This window comes from Podarcis pityusensis (genome assembly GCF_964106645.2).
Source record: "Podarcis pityusensis genome assembly, chromosome: 2".
Classification (NCBI taxonomy): domain Eukaryota; kingdom Metazoa; phylum Chordata; class Lepidosauria; order Squamata; family Lacertidae; genus Podarcis; species Podarcis pityusensis.
In genome coordinates this window covers 85,476,009-85,491,247 of record NC_138029.1, presented here as the reverse complement: position 1 = coordinate 85,491,247, position 15,239 = coordinate 85,476,009, and the positions used below count along the sequence as shown (strand labels likewise).

The following is a 15,239-nucleotide window of genomic DNA, read 5'->3' as shown; positions in this document are numbered from 1 at the left end:
CGGCGGGCGGGTCCCGTGACCGGAAGAGGGCGAGCAAGAGGCGGAAGTGAAAGCGGGGAGGGTGTTTGGCCCCATTAATAGAGGGAGCCGAAGGTAGCGGAGGGGCGAGTCAGCGCGGCGGCCGAGCTTTTCGTATACGGTGAGGGCGGAGGGGGCGATGCTGTGGGGCGGAGGGCGGGAGAGCGAGAGACACAGAGAGGGCGGAGGCGGAGGCTGTTCGGGATCTAGGGCCGCTGGGCCCGGTGCTGGGTGCGAGGCCCCGGGTGCGGCGGTCTCGGCTCGCTCGCCGGGGCTGAAGGAGGGGAGGCTGGGTGCGGCTCCGTTAACGGCGCCGGAGCGGCTGCGGCTGCTCCTCCTGCCTCTTAGCTGGGGCCGCGTTTGCTGAGGGGTTTGGGGCGTCGAGGAGCGGCTGGCTGGGCCCCGCCCTGGTCTTCTAGGAAGGCGGGGAGCAAAGTCGGGTTGGTTTTTTCGCGGCGCGGGGGTGGCGGTGGGATATTTTACCCGCTTCGCTACCCTCCGCCTGGGTGTCACAGGAGCGGGTCTCCCCCGCGAGCACCGGCCGTGCCTGTGTGGCAGACCCGGCAAGAGAAGCCCGGGCCGCGGGGGAGGGTTGGTTCCTCTTTCCTTGTCTGGCTCCCTCCTTCCCTTCCACCAGCTCCCTTCCCGGAACAAAGAAACGTGGGAAAGGGGTCGCCCTCCCCCAGGGTGCTGTCACGGTGCGGGCCGCCCGGGACCGTGCGGCTCCCGAGTCCTCGGGAAGCTCTGGAAGGTGAGAGCGGAGGAGCAGCTTGCAAGCCCAGCCCAAGTTCCTTCTCCCCGCCCCTCCCGGCCAAACAATAAAGCTTCCCGTAGCTGCCGGCTGGAGCAAGGCATGTTGCATGACTTCCCGGTGGGGGTGCTAGCCCTGTTCGTGTTACTGCCGAACTTTTATAGCCTTTGCTCTCTTCTCCACCTTTCCCGTGTAGCTTTATATTTGTGATTACCCGAGGAGGTTGGTTTGTTCCTTTGCCGTGCTTAAAAAGGAGCTCTCGAAGTGCATGCAGAGTTTGGGGTGGGGGGGATTGTGGTGGAGGGCGGTGCTTTTTCCTAGTGGGCAGCATGCTGCCAGACACTCGGTCCCATTGAATGCAACTGGACTTAATCCTGAGTGGAGTGTTGCACATAAGCTATTAGTAATGATTGTGACTTGACAATACTAGTTTTGGTGAATTGCATGTGTGGAATGATGTGGCGATATTTACACAGAGAACTAAGAGAGTAGTTATTTGAAGAATCTATTACAGAATCTGCTCTGAATACCTTGAATGTTAAATAAATGGGGCCAGCTACATGTTATCTTACTAGCTAAACATGAGGTCATTGATAAGTTGGGATGGTAAACAAAATGTGATCTTCTCATCCTAGAGTGTTGCCCGTGAGTAATGCTTTAGAAGTCACTGGTCAGAGCAAGACTGCAGGTGTTCTGATCTCCAATGTTTGAAGTGCTGATGTCCTTAAATAAAGATCTTATCTTATCTTAGTCCTATTGTAGTAGATCTTGTCAGGCTGATTCTTTTAAACCAGTTTGCTAAACTAAAAATATTTCAGCATGAGCACAATAGAAGCATGTTGTTTCTAAAGCATCAGCCAAATGGTAAGAACAAAAACGTATTGGGCCCTAAAACTGATTTTACTCTAATGACTACCAAATACTAACTACCATAGTACGTAAAAGAAAACCCTTTTTTTTAAAGCCAGCTGAAAATCGGACCAGCGTAATATTTAGGTCAACAATAACGCAACACTCCTGGATGCAGATTATTCGTCAGATGTAACATATGTAATCTAGTATCTCTTATAGGCAGCATACATTTTCAGAATATATTTACTTTGTTCAGAGACTGAAAAGTGAAACATCCAGAAAACTCTTCCTGTTCTAAGCCATGCCCTCTTAGTTGGGAAGAACAAACATACTGTCTTGCTTGTGACTTCAGCAGCAGCTGATTAAGCACATGATTTAGTTTATGAATAGTTAACTATGATTTGACTAGGTATCAAATAAATGCCATGTCTTTAATGGAAGCAAAGAAATACATGTCACTCTCGTCTTTCGAAATCCTGGCATGTTTATGCAGAATCACTTTTTAGGGGGGAAATGGTCACATCCTGGACTTCATCAACATAACCTCTATGTTCTAGATGAATTTTAAAATAACTTTGTCTTATAAAATACAAATAGTACAAAATCTGTAGAAATGTCTGCTTCATTCAGTGTCTCAGTAATAGAAAGATGCTCTTGCATATGTTTTCCTGCATGCAATACAGTACTTATAAAAGTTCCAGCCAAGGGTTCTTAAAAACAGACGCAAGAAAGGATAAACTCAGAATACAGTTACAGATAGGTAGCCGTGTTGGTCTGCCATAGTCAAAACAAAAAAATTCCTTCCAGTAGCACCTTAAAGACCAACTAAGTTAGTTCTTGGTATGAGCTTTCGTGTGCAAGCACACTTCTTCAGATACCAGGTATCTGAAGAAGTGTGCTTGCACACGAAAGCTCATACCAAGAACTAACTTAGTTGGTCTTTAAGGTGCTACTGGAAGGAATTTTTTTGCTCAGAATACAGGAAATAGATCACCTTAGAGCTGCAAGCTGCAGTACAAAGCTTTAAAAAAAAAAATTACTTTTAAGTTGGTATTGAAGTTTTTTTACTTTACCTGGCAGCTATTAAAGCAAGACTCAAGGCATTTTCAGTTCAACAAATTTGATTTCATACTGTGTGAGACCATATGCTTTGTGTGCAGAAGGTTTCGGCTTCAGTCCGGCTCTAGAGTAGCAGGTGTTGACTTATGCCAGCTACCAGAGAACTACTGCCAGTAAGAGTAAATGATACTGAACTCTGTGCACCAGTGGTCTGACCTAGTGTAAGGCAGCCTCCTAGGAAAAAGAAAGCTGACAACAGTTAAATTATATATGTGTGCTCTGAATTCAACCTGTATTCAAAATTATACATGGCAAGGGATATCCTGGAAGTGTGGTGTTATAGCAAACATTTTTAATGCAAGCCACTTGATGTTAAATCAACTGAAACGGTACTGGATTTCCTTCCATAGTTGGAAGCTCCCTGTTAAAACGAATGTCTATGTAGGTGGCAGACTGCCTTTGTCTGAAGGGAGCAGTACACTGAATAGGGCCAAAAATGGTAGTTATAGTTGGTGAATCTGTTTGAACCTGATGGTTGTGTTCTTTTCTGGATATCCTTTTGGGCAGCATGCCAGCAGTGAGTGCAACTAGAGCAAAATTGGCCAGGGCAAAGAATGTTAATTTTACTTTTATACAGTGGATTAGTTTCTACCTTGCTGTTGAAAGCTGGCATCATCGTTATTAGCTTTGTGGACACCCATCAACAAATATTCTGTAGTCAGTTTATAGAGCAATCTGCCAACCCCCAAACCCCAACTAAACAAGATGCAATATTAAAAGCACGCAACAGTTAAAATAAAAATACAATGTAACTTTGCTTCTAGCAAACAGACGAAACAGTAAATGGTTAGAGCCTGCCTTTTTGTTTTATTAAAATAAGTTAGTTTAAAATGCATGGATAAAAATGTATTCACTTGGCACTGAAGAAACAATTAGAAGCAGTGCCAGGCAAGCTTCTTTAGTGAACCTCGTTCATAGTTTTGGTGCCCACACCACAAAGGCCGTATTAGTAGCCATCCAACTGGCCTTACTTGGTGGGAGTGCAAAGAGGAATGTAAGGTTCAGGTAGGTATATATGGAAGAAGCCAACCTTTCAGTTAACCTGGCCACAAGCTATTAAGGGAACTAAAGCTTAAAACCAGCCATTGAAATTGGGTATGGAAAGAGATTGGAAGCCAACATAGCTGGTAAAGTGCTGGCATAATATCACCAGAGTGTCCAGCCCCAGTTGATGATCTTGTGTTTCTGTCTTGAGCTAGCTGCAGTTTCCTGGCCATTTTTTAAAAGGATGCCCCTTGTACACCGCATTGCAGTAATCTAAATAGGCAGCTACAACCACATACATAATTGTTCTCCAAGATGCATCCATCCAGGTATTTTTGCAATTGGTATATAGCCCGAGTAGATAAAACTTGAAGGGGGTATCCAATGTGCCCTCCAGATATTCCTGGACTAAAAGTCCCATCACCCTTGAATGTTGGCCATGCTGGCTTGCAGTGTTCGAAACTCAGATATAAGCTAAGTGCCAAATGGCTCCTTAAACCAAGGTTGCAGTTGCGAAAACGGAATGTCTAGTTGCTATTTTGAGGCAAGACAGCTCTAAAGTCTTATTTTTCAAATGATGGACTGCCTGTGATTGATTCTCAGTTAAACATCTGGCTAGTTCAGATGACTACCTTGAGCTAGGTTAAGAGCTTTGAGAAGTGCAAAGTCGCTTGATTCAGGGGACACTCCACATATATATTGGCCTATTCCGACTGCTTTTCCTAAGGCAGGCTGCTCTTGCTCAGTCTTCACAGAAAAAACAATTTGGTTCCAGAAATTCATTCTGATCATGCAGATAAAATATAACTGATAGAATTCTACAGGATGGAGTATTAGCTTCTGGCGGTTCCCTCACTGCGAGAAGCCAAGTTACAGGGAACCAGGCAGAGGGCCTTCTCGGTAGTGGCGCCCTCCCTGTGGAACGCCCTCCCACCAGATGTCAAAGAGAACAACAACTACCAGACTTTTAGAAGACATCTGAAGGCAGCCCTGTTTAGGGAAGCTTTTAATGTTTGATGTATCATAGTATTTTAATATTCTTTTGGAAGCCGCCCAGAGTGGCTGGGGAAACCCAGCCAGATGGGCGGGGTATAAATAATAAATTATTATTATTATTATTATATTATTATGAAAACAGCCCAGATCCAATGATCCCCAAATGGTGGAGATGTCAGGCACCATCCTGGCATCCTGGCATCTTCACTTGGTTGCAAGTGGTCGAAAGCCAGGTGCAAAATGTGCCTGGCTAATTTTGAAAACTCTGTGGGATTGTTTAGAGTTGGACTGTAGTCCAGGAGCATTAGGAGGGCACCACGTTGAGTAACCATAGTCTCCTTAATTTTGGGGTGACAGTTTTCTTGCAGTAGCCTGAAGACAGATAATGCACCAGTTGTTGCCCTGCCTTACCTTCTTTGGGAAGCACACCCTCAACCAGTTTTGCAGATAAGTTAAATGTGTATGTACTTGATTTTCTGTGAGATGCATGAGGGTAATGTTCTTAAATCCAGATCCTAGCCGTGTAGCACACTCTTGATAGCTTCAGAAGATAAAACATTAAGGTAGATTTCTCCCTCCCCACCCCCCACTTGGGATTAGCCAACTCAGAGTAGGTTTGTGATACTGAGATGAATGCACGAAGCCTTCTTGGAGTCCTCTGTGAAATAGCTGGAGGTACTCTCTGTAATATCATTGGCAAGATCATTTCTGTTGCAGCAACACCATCTCTCGGGGTTATCTATCCACTCACTGATGCTGACTTGCAAGTCTTATACTTTTAGCCTTGACTAGTTATAAGGTGCAGGAAGAAAGTATGAGCAAACTCTGCAGGGGCCTCATCCATGTCTGATGGGTGATCTCATTACAGTAGCTGCATTTCAGGTGAACTGCTGGAAGCATTCACCCTAACACTAGCTGACAATTATATTCATCCCCATTAGATAATATCTCCCTCTATCTTCTGTGCCATTATTCAGCTGTCCAAAACTCTTCCTTCTGTGCTTTCCTTAACAACGTTTTTCTCTGCCCTCCCCAGTGCTGGTAAATATGTTTCTTCCAATCTGCCATTTCATGCAAGTGTGTGAAAAATAACAAAATTAAACTACAGGCTGGAATTTAATGTAATGCTAAGTGGAATTCGCTTGTGTAAGGAAACATTTCCCTTTCTTCCCCTGCATGCCCCCTAATCTTGTTTTAGGGGTCCCACACCCCTGAGCATATTCAGGAGTGGGAGGGGGGATAAGTTGCATGAGTAGGCCACATATACAACAACTCAGATGAAGCCTGCCCAGAGAGCTCAACCTAATACAGTCATACCTCGGGTTGAAGTAGCTTCGGGATAAGTATTTTCGGGTTGCGCGCTGTGGCGACCCAGAAGAAACAGAGTGCATTACTTCTGGGTTTCGCCGTTCACGCATGCGGTCAAATGCCATCATGCGCAGAAGCGTTGAATCGCAATCTGCAGATGCGGGTTGCGTTCGCTTCTGGATGTGAATGGGGCTCTGGAACGGATCCTGTTCACATCCAGAGGTACCACTGTACTATAGAACTGTGTGCAGGCAGGAGGCACTGTGAATTGGTCCATATACATTGCTTTCAGTGTTAGAAATTAGCCAGGTGTGTTTTGCTGCTGGTGTAGATCCAATTGCAACCACATGGAGATCTCTGATTTGGAGAATCTCTGATTCTCCATCTGGCTAGCCTCTCCAGCTTTCTTAAGCAGGTAAGCAAAAGAGCTTATTTATTGCATTTATATCTCACCTTTTTCTCCAAGGAGTTCATGATTTGCCCCCTCCTCACTTAATCCCTACAACAACTCTGTGGGGTAGGTTAAGAGGCTGTGATTGGCCCAAGGTCACCCAATGAGCTTCATGACTGAGAGGATTTAAACCCTGATCTTCCAGGTCGTATTCTGACACTCTAACCACTACACCACAGAGGCTTCCTAGAGTACTTCTGCTGTGGGGCAAAAGTATATAAATTAAGTATATAAATTAAGTAGGTAAATAAATATGGGAAGAGCAGAATGTCATTTAGAGAAGGATCTGAAATATTTTCCTTGAAGCTTGAATTTGTTTTATTCTGGATTGTTTTGTTTTAATGTGTTGTATAACTCTTTGAAAAAATTCTCTTTAAAATATAAAGAAATATATAAATGAAATTAATTATAATAAATCCCATTGCAAAAAAAGGCAACTAGACATTCCGTTGTGGTGGCCATAACCTAAGTTTAAGGTGCCATTTGGTGATTAGCTTATGTATCTGAGTTTCTAACACTGCTTTGCATCAATATGATTCCCATGGCACTCTATAACAATATATGATGAGGGTCAGTGATGCAGTTAAAGAGAGCCTGCATAGCTTCAACATAGCTCAATTCTGGGTTTACCCTGACTAGTGTAGAATTAAACATCTAATGTTAAGCTTGAGAAATAGGTTTTCAAGAAACCACTCTGCACTATACAAATGCCCCAAATGCAAAGTTTGAAGCACCCTTTTAACACCATTGGATGTACTGGAGTACAACATTTTGTGTGTAGTGGGATAGTCACTAATTTGCACTTGCACCCTGATGCTTTTCAGTCCATTCAGGGACTTGGAATTCAGCCAGCAGAGGGCTGGTTCAATGACTGTTGCTCTGACTTAGGTCAGGACAGGCTCGTAAGAACAAGGTAGGTTGTATAAACATGGCTTGGTTATGTATCACAGCTGAATGATTGGTAGGTAGATGAATAGACTAGGAGTTGCTGTATAGCATGCAGGCATTTCATGGAGCATTCTGTTATCAGTTGCTATCGTTCTGGCACATATTGCTACAAGCATATCTGCTGATGAGCTTTCCTTTTTGTTTTTTTAAAGCAAAGCTGCAGCTTACATGCAGCAGCTGTGCTTGAAGCTCTCTGCCCAGCACTGGTCTGCCCTTGGTGATGTCATTGTTGCTGTTCTATAAAGCCATTTCTTACATAGAAGAGAGCCTAACTACATGGCAGGTTTTCTCAGTAGTGCTGTTAATGTAAACTTTCAAAAGTAGAAAGTCTGGTCAAGCCTACCAGCCTGATTAGCTAATATTGTTTGTTATATTGATGAGTTGCTTTGCACCAAAACAGTCCCAAAGCAGCTTGCAGAATAAAAATCCATACAAAAGCACGTTAAGAAGTGTCTATCCAACAATAATACTTGAGGAAATATCCTTTCCATTCACCAAAGAACACTTGTCACAAAACCAACAGAATGCCCTCTAAAACAGCAGCAGTGCTAAAACCAAAACATCTTTCCTGGTGCCAGAAAGAGTTGATTCTAGGAGCCTTGACCTGTGAGAGCATAACAGAGAGGGTGGGCAGGGGCTGCCAGCTGAAAGGCCTGCTAACTCATAGCTAGCCTCTGGACTTCACTAGGGAGGACTTGCAAATTTTGAGAAGGGCCTTGGATGACTATCTTGGGCTCCAGATATATTCATATGGCAGAGCCATCCATTAGGTTTTGTGGTTCCAAGTTGTGTAAGGTTTTATAGGTAAAAGCCATTACTTTGAATTGAGCTCAGTGGCATATTGTTAGTCAATTCAACTTCACCAGAACTGGTGAGATATATTCAGACCCTCTAGTTCCCATTAATAATCTGGCTGCTGAGTTCTGCAGTATAATGGCAGCTTCAAAGACAATAATACATATAATGTGTTGCAGTAATGTAGTCTAGACCACTGAAGCTAAACTCTTGTATGTCTAGATAGGATTGCTGTAGGGTTATTTGTGAAAGGCAGCAGAAGGGACCAGTGTTAGAAACTCAGATATATAATATAATTGCACAATAGCACTTTAAACCCAATGTGGTTGACACATTGGAATGTCTTGGCACCCTGCCCCCCCCGGAATTATTATTATTATTGTTCATTTCATTTCTATACTGCTTCATATTTTACAGAACAAATCTGAAAGCGGTATGCAACATATTAAAACAATCCAGAATAATTCGAGCTTCAAGAGAAATATTTCAATTTAAGTGACATTTTGCTTTTCTGAGTCACCAACCTGGCATCAGAAATCTCCACATGGTTGCAGTTGGACCCACGTCAGTCACAAAATGCAGCTGGTGCCTGGCTAATTTCTAATACTGGAAGGCACCCTGCACTTGGGGGATGGCACTTGTGCCTCCAATGGTGGTAATAGAGCCAGGAGGTCTCCAAGCTGCCCACCTGATCTTTTAGTGGAAGCACAACTTTGTCCAGAACATGGAGCACTCAATAAACCTTGGGGTTGGCAAAAAGTATTGCCTGTTTAAGCAAGCAGGTTATTCTTAACTAAATTTTTTAGATGCTGTTGTGAAATACGAACCTGTAAATTACTGAGGGTTGTGAAATTTAAAGGAGGTGGCACTTTAATTGCCATAAAGGCTAATTCAGAGTTGAGACCATAAACGCTTGATAGAAAGATTTGCATTGTTCTCCTGAGTACTAAAAGTATTCCTGTATCATACAAGATCTAGCATTGCTGACTTCTTAAATAAAAATTGCATAGGGTGTCTTCTCAAAGAGGGGAGGGGCTTATCTGTTACTTAATCATAGTGCTTCACTAATTCAGCTTGTACACAGGTTGTCTAATACATTTGCCTGTGTGATCTGGCAGTTTGAAACTGCCCATTGTGCCCAGATTAAAAGTGAAGGCTCGGTAAGATGGAAGCCTGGTTTATATTTGATAAACTAGCATGAGGATAGTAATTCCTTGTGGCTAGGTAAGGAAACAAGTTACATTAACCAGGTGAGTTGTTCCCTTGCTAGAAGTTTTTATAATGATGAAATAAGACTTGATCTAAAACTAGTCCAGTACTCTGCTTTATCTTGTGGACAGGTTGTGTGGCAGGATAACTTCTTTACCTGTACTTGCTGCTTAACGAATTACTCATTTTAGTTCTTGTTGTTAACTCAATAGATTTATCTGGTTTTCTGTATCTAGCTTATTTTTTTCCAAACCCTTGTAACGTAAGTATGCCATTGTAATGCTAATGGAACCCTCCTACCTTGAGCCCTTCTTGAATCTTTTTCTGTTGCTTTCATGTGCCTCAAGCTTGGAACTAAAGGACTAAAAGTAAGCAAGCACTGGCAGTCATGTTTAGGTATCAACTGTTAGTGGTTCCAGAATCTGTGGGAGGCAGGGCTGATGTGCCAAAGTTGACTGTCGATCTAGGTGGTGAAGAGTTAGGGATTTGAAGGCAGACGAATCCATTGAATCATTCATGCGTTAGCAGTGAGATTTTGTGTTGCATGCCCTTGAGCTTACTTTGAAAAACCATGTGAAATAACCATTCTAATATATCTAGGGTCTGGCAACAACCAAGTGAGCACATCAGACTGCAAAGCCTAGTTCCACCCTACCTCCTCAGAGGCTGAACTGCCACTTTCAGCTGTTCAGAAGCTTTTGCTAGTGTCTTTGCTGCTTCTCAATTTGAGGAGGGGCATTTATAGGAAAAGTACAACTTGCCACTCAAATGTGTGGCTCTATCCTAGCTGCATTTAGAAACTCAGGGGAGAAATGCTGATCGCTTATACTTCTGCTCACTTCCAAAAGAATCATTCAACTGTGCTGAGTTCACAATGCATATAAAACCATTATAGAAAATCAAAGGCTCATTCTGACAGGGTGGGGAAGCAGACATGGAGTGTTTTCTCAAGGAGGGGGGGGGCAAGTGATTAAGCACCCTGAGCCCACACATGATGCTGTAATCTGACTGTGCAGCCTTGAGCCAAGTACTGTTCCTATGGACACCAGAGGGAGTGAACAGGAGGAGGGAAGACATGCCACCAGAAAGAAAGTTGGCAATAGGAACTTGCTTAATATGTGCAGAAACTGAAATACTGTTCAGTTTTAACTGAATTTATTTCCTTCAAAGTAGCATAGCATGTTCAAGGTATCCTCTCTTTTGGCCCCTCCCCTCATAGTTGTGCTCTACAATATAGAAGCACAAACCTGCCACAGTGTGCTAGGCTTTGAGACATACCGGTATATTAACTCAGTAGAACAGCTTCTGACTCCTAAGGGTAATGCAGAAAGAGCCTGTTCTATCTGTGGCACAGTGTAGGTCCCATGTTTATATGGGAGAACTGACAATTTCATCAGATGCAATATATGTAGAGCTGCTGAACCGGTATGGATGCCACCTGTACTTTTCCAGAAGCTTCTGACTCTTTACATTCCTCCAGATTGGCACTTGACAGGCCTGGTGTCCAAATACCTCTTTAAAGGAGGGAGCAACTGGTCAGGAGCGTAAAGGCATATTCAGGCCAAGTGTACAGGAAATCAGTAAAGTAGCAAGGCTAGTAGAGGCTGACTTGTTACCTGTGTGACTGATAGTTCGCCCTGTAGTCTTTAAATTTGCAGTCTCCTAATTTACATTCTACCTGGTAGTGATTGTGAAATGGTGGTTTAGTTGCTTGTGGCCAAATACCTAGCGGCCAAATACAGAATAATCTGCCCCATGTGAGGTAATATATACACATTAGCAGATGCAAATTAACTATGGGTACTATCTAAGTCATGCTCTGAGTAGATCCATTAAAATTAATGTGCTTAAAATTAGGAATGACTAAAAGTCAGTTTCTCTTGCTGTATTCTGAATATTACCTGGTTGGAGACCACCCTAATAATGCAGGGGTTTGGAATTGGATCCTGCTGATGGGCCAGTTTCCACCCCCCCCCCCAAAAAATAGGCCACCTTGGGTAAGTGGGCATGGTCACTCATCTGTCAGGTGATTGACACCTGTCCAAGTTCAAAGGAAGTTGCTGATTCAAATCACTTCCTTCAGCCCCCACAGCTGCTCTAGAGAATTCCCAGCAGGGCTTCCATTCAGCATCAATCAGCTGATTGGTGCTGACAGGGAGCCACACTTGCAAAGGAACAAATGGACCCACCCTTTCCTCACATTTGATGTTGCCTGTGACCTCAGGTATGTGGCAGGTGGCTGTGGTCTGTGGGAAACTTCGGCGGGCCAAATTGAGGCATGTGCTGGGCCTAACTAGGCCCAAGGGCTGAAGGTTCCCCACCTCTCCTGTAATAACTTAATTCAGCTTTTGTTTTATGCAAGCTGTTTGATAAATAAATTGCTGTTGTGATAGAAAACAGTAAAACAGCAAAAAAAATCTTCACAATTCTAATGAGTAGAAAATGCTTTGGAACTACAGAATTTGGAACATGGTGTGAATTAGGTAGTATCTGGCATATCAGAAGTAGCTTGCAAACCTTTTCCAAACTCCTAAGAGCCTCTTTCCAGCATAACTCTAAAACAGGAAGGTTCTTGGCGAAGTATATATAAATCTGAAAACATACTCTATGTAGTGAAGTACTGCTGTTACAGACACAGTAGATAGGTTACAGGTTATAGTTTTTTAAACTGTTATTTCAAAAGAAAAATATTTAGGGAGGGTCATACACACCATGCCCCTAAATGCCATTGACTGCTGAAGTAGCAAACATTGTGTGAATTCATGGCATTCCTTAAGCAGTGGTAACTACCAGAGTGTTAAAGGTGCCAGATATTCCTTTAAAAATGTAATGCAGACCTTAACTGCTAATTCTGCACTCATTGAGCAGGTCAAATTTCTATTGCTTGGAGCCTTTGCAAAAATTGAGATTCAAACCGGCTCAAAGGTGTGCAACAAATTATATTTGAAAATACAGATAGTTTAAAAAAAGTATAGAAAGCACAGTAAACAAAAGCCAGACTCGAGGATAAGAAAGCAGTAAAACAAAGGATGAAGAAAGCAATAAAATTAAATTGGGTATCACCCTGATAATTCTAGCTTTCTCTGAAAGCAGGGGCAGGCCCAATTACAGTGGTTCTGGGTAGCGGAAGGTATGGCATGGGAGGTGGGGCAGGCCAGTTAAGGTGCACATGGCACAGGTAGTTAGTGACTGTCCTGTGTGCCAGCCCCCTTCTCCAACCTGGGGAATTGTGGTTGTCATATCAGCCAGCCCTCGGGTCTGTGACTGATGCTGTTGAATGCCAGGTCGGTCCAGAATAAAATCTCCCTCATCCATTATCTGATTATGGATGAGGAGGCTGATCTGGCATCTTTCACTGAAACCTGGGTGGGTGAGCAGGGTGGAGTTGGTCTCACCCAGCTGTGCCCGCCTGGGCACTCAGTGCAGCATCAGGCTAGACTCGAGGGTCAGGGAGGGGGAGTTGCTGTGGTTTATAGAAAGTCTCTATCTCCAGGCTCTTTGTCCAGGGTGGGGTGGGGTGGGAATCTAGAGTGTGTGTTCCTGGCATTGGACAATTGGGACAGATTAGGGATTCTGCTGGTTTACTGTCTGCCTCGCTGCCCAGCAATCTCCCTGCCTGAGCGGACAGAACTGGTCTCAGAGAAGGTGTTGGGTACTCCTAGACTGCTGGTTCTGGGAGACTTCAACATTCAGGCTCTGGGGCAGCTCACGACTTCATGGCTGCCATGACAACCATGGGGCTGTCCCAGTATGTCCCCGGCACAAAGCACATGGCAAGCCACACTCTGGACCTTGTTTTCTTGGCTGGGCAGCAAGAAGCTGATTTGAAGGTGGGGGCATTGATCCCCTACGTTGTTTAACATCTACATGAAACCACTGGGTGGGGTTATCCGGAGGTTTGGAGTATGTTGTCAGCAGTATGCTGATGACACTCAGCTCTATTTTTCCTTTATATCTGCAGGCGAGGCAGTGGAAGTACTGGACCAGTGTCTTGCCTCAGTAATGGCCTGGATGAGAGCAACAAACTGAAACTCAGTCCACATAAGACTGAGCACTATTAGTGGGTGGTACCCTAGACCAGATGGGTGGGAGATCACCTGCTGTTGATGGGGTTACACTTCCTCTGAAGGAGCAGGTTCATAACTTGGGGGTGCTGCTGGATCCTTAGCTGTTACTCAAGGCTTAGGTGGCCTCAGTGGCCTGGAGTGTCTGCCATCAGCTTCGACTGGTGGCTCAGCTACGCCGCTATCTGGACAGGGATAACTTAACTACTGTTGTCTATGCTATGGTAACCTCAAGGTTAGATTACTGAAATGTGTTATGCATAGGTCTGCCTCTGAAGATGGTTCGGAAACTTCAGCTAGTGTAGAAGTCAGCAGCCAGGTTGCTCACTGGAGCAAGATCATTTGAGCATATTACACCAATCCTGGTCCGACTGCACTGGCTACCAATTAGTTTCCGGGCCGAATTAAAAGTTCTGATTTTGACCTATAAAGCCTTAAATGGCTCAGGACCACAATACCTCAAGGACCGCCTCTTTCCATATGAACCTACCAGGACCCTGATATCATCTTCTGAGGTCGTTTTTCATGTGTCTCCTCCTGGAGGGTGGCAACACAAGAATGGGCCTTCTCTGCAGTGGCTCCCCGTCTGTGGAATGCTCTCCCTAGGGAAGTTGGCCAGGTGCCTTCATTATACACCTTTAGGCACCAGGTAAAAACGTTCCTTTTTAACCAGGCCTTTGGTTGATCTGATTGACATCTTATGCCCTTTTAAAATGTGGCTTTTGGAGGGGGGATAATTGGGTTGTTGTTTTTATTTTGATTGTGTATTTTGTGGTTTTATGTTTTGATTTTATTCTGTGAATCGCCCTGAGACCGCCAAGTATAGGGCGGCATATAAGTTCAGTACTTAATAACTAACTAACTAAATATAAATATAAATACATAAATAGATAGCCATGCAGCAACCAGTATAAAAAGGTACCATTCCAGAAAAAAGATGCTGAATGTAATCCCGATAAAGTAGGCAAAGTACGATTAAGTACGAAGCATAAAATAGATCTTCCACATTGCATCCTGAGTCAGATGAGCCCAGCAGTACTGGCCATCAATCATGGTCAATGGCATACTCTGAGAATAGCCATAAAGGCTTGCTTGAGCTTGGGAAAAGCAAGATTAAACCAAATAGGAGCTCTACAGTGTTTATCTTTACATAGTCAAGTTCAGCTGGAAGCTTTTGAACTTAAAACTCAGTCTTTTTGAACAAAGACAATTTTAAGAGCAATAATTTTAGCATCTGTGATTTGGGTAATCCAAGGGTATATAGAGCAGGGATAGGGAACCTTGGGGGCCAGGGGCTAAATGCAGCCCTCCAGACCTTTCTAGTTGTCCCTCAGGACTCTGTCCAGGCCACACTGTTTTTGACTGCCTGGAATGTTTCCTTGAATAGTGCAAATGCCTCTCATTCTGGAGGGAGGGAGCTTTGTCTGTAAAAACCTATGGCATTTGTGCAGCTGGAATATAAATCTATTGTACAAAGGTAAGAGTTACATGCATTTGCATGCCTACTTTTGCATCCAGCCCTTGGGCCGGAAAGGTTTCCAGCCCCTGATGTTGAGAGAGTATTTTTTATCTCCAGAGTTTCCGGGAGAGCCAATTCTATAACTTGAGGTATCATAAGATAATAAGAATCTTACTGTATCTGAAGTTTTTAAAAACAGTTAATTATGGACTTGGGCCACAATTGAAGGAAGTCCAACTTCTTCATAAATTAGAGTTGATGGAATACCAGGGGTACTAATTGGTG

The 15,239-nt window shown here is 43.8% G+C and overlaps 1 protein-coding gene across 1 annotated transcript in view; it reads left to right on the top strand.

Annotated features, from left to right (window-relative positions):
* RAB7A (RAB7A, member RAS oncogene family) overlaps positions 1-15,239 on the top strand; it is a 28,002-nt gene continuing 12,763 nt past the window's right edge. Inside the window, exon 1 of the mRNA XM_080996973.1 lies at positions 1-139. The gene's annotated coding sequence lies outside the window, so the exon portion shown is untranslated. The remainder of the gene's footprint in view (positions 140-15,239) is intronic.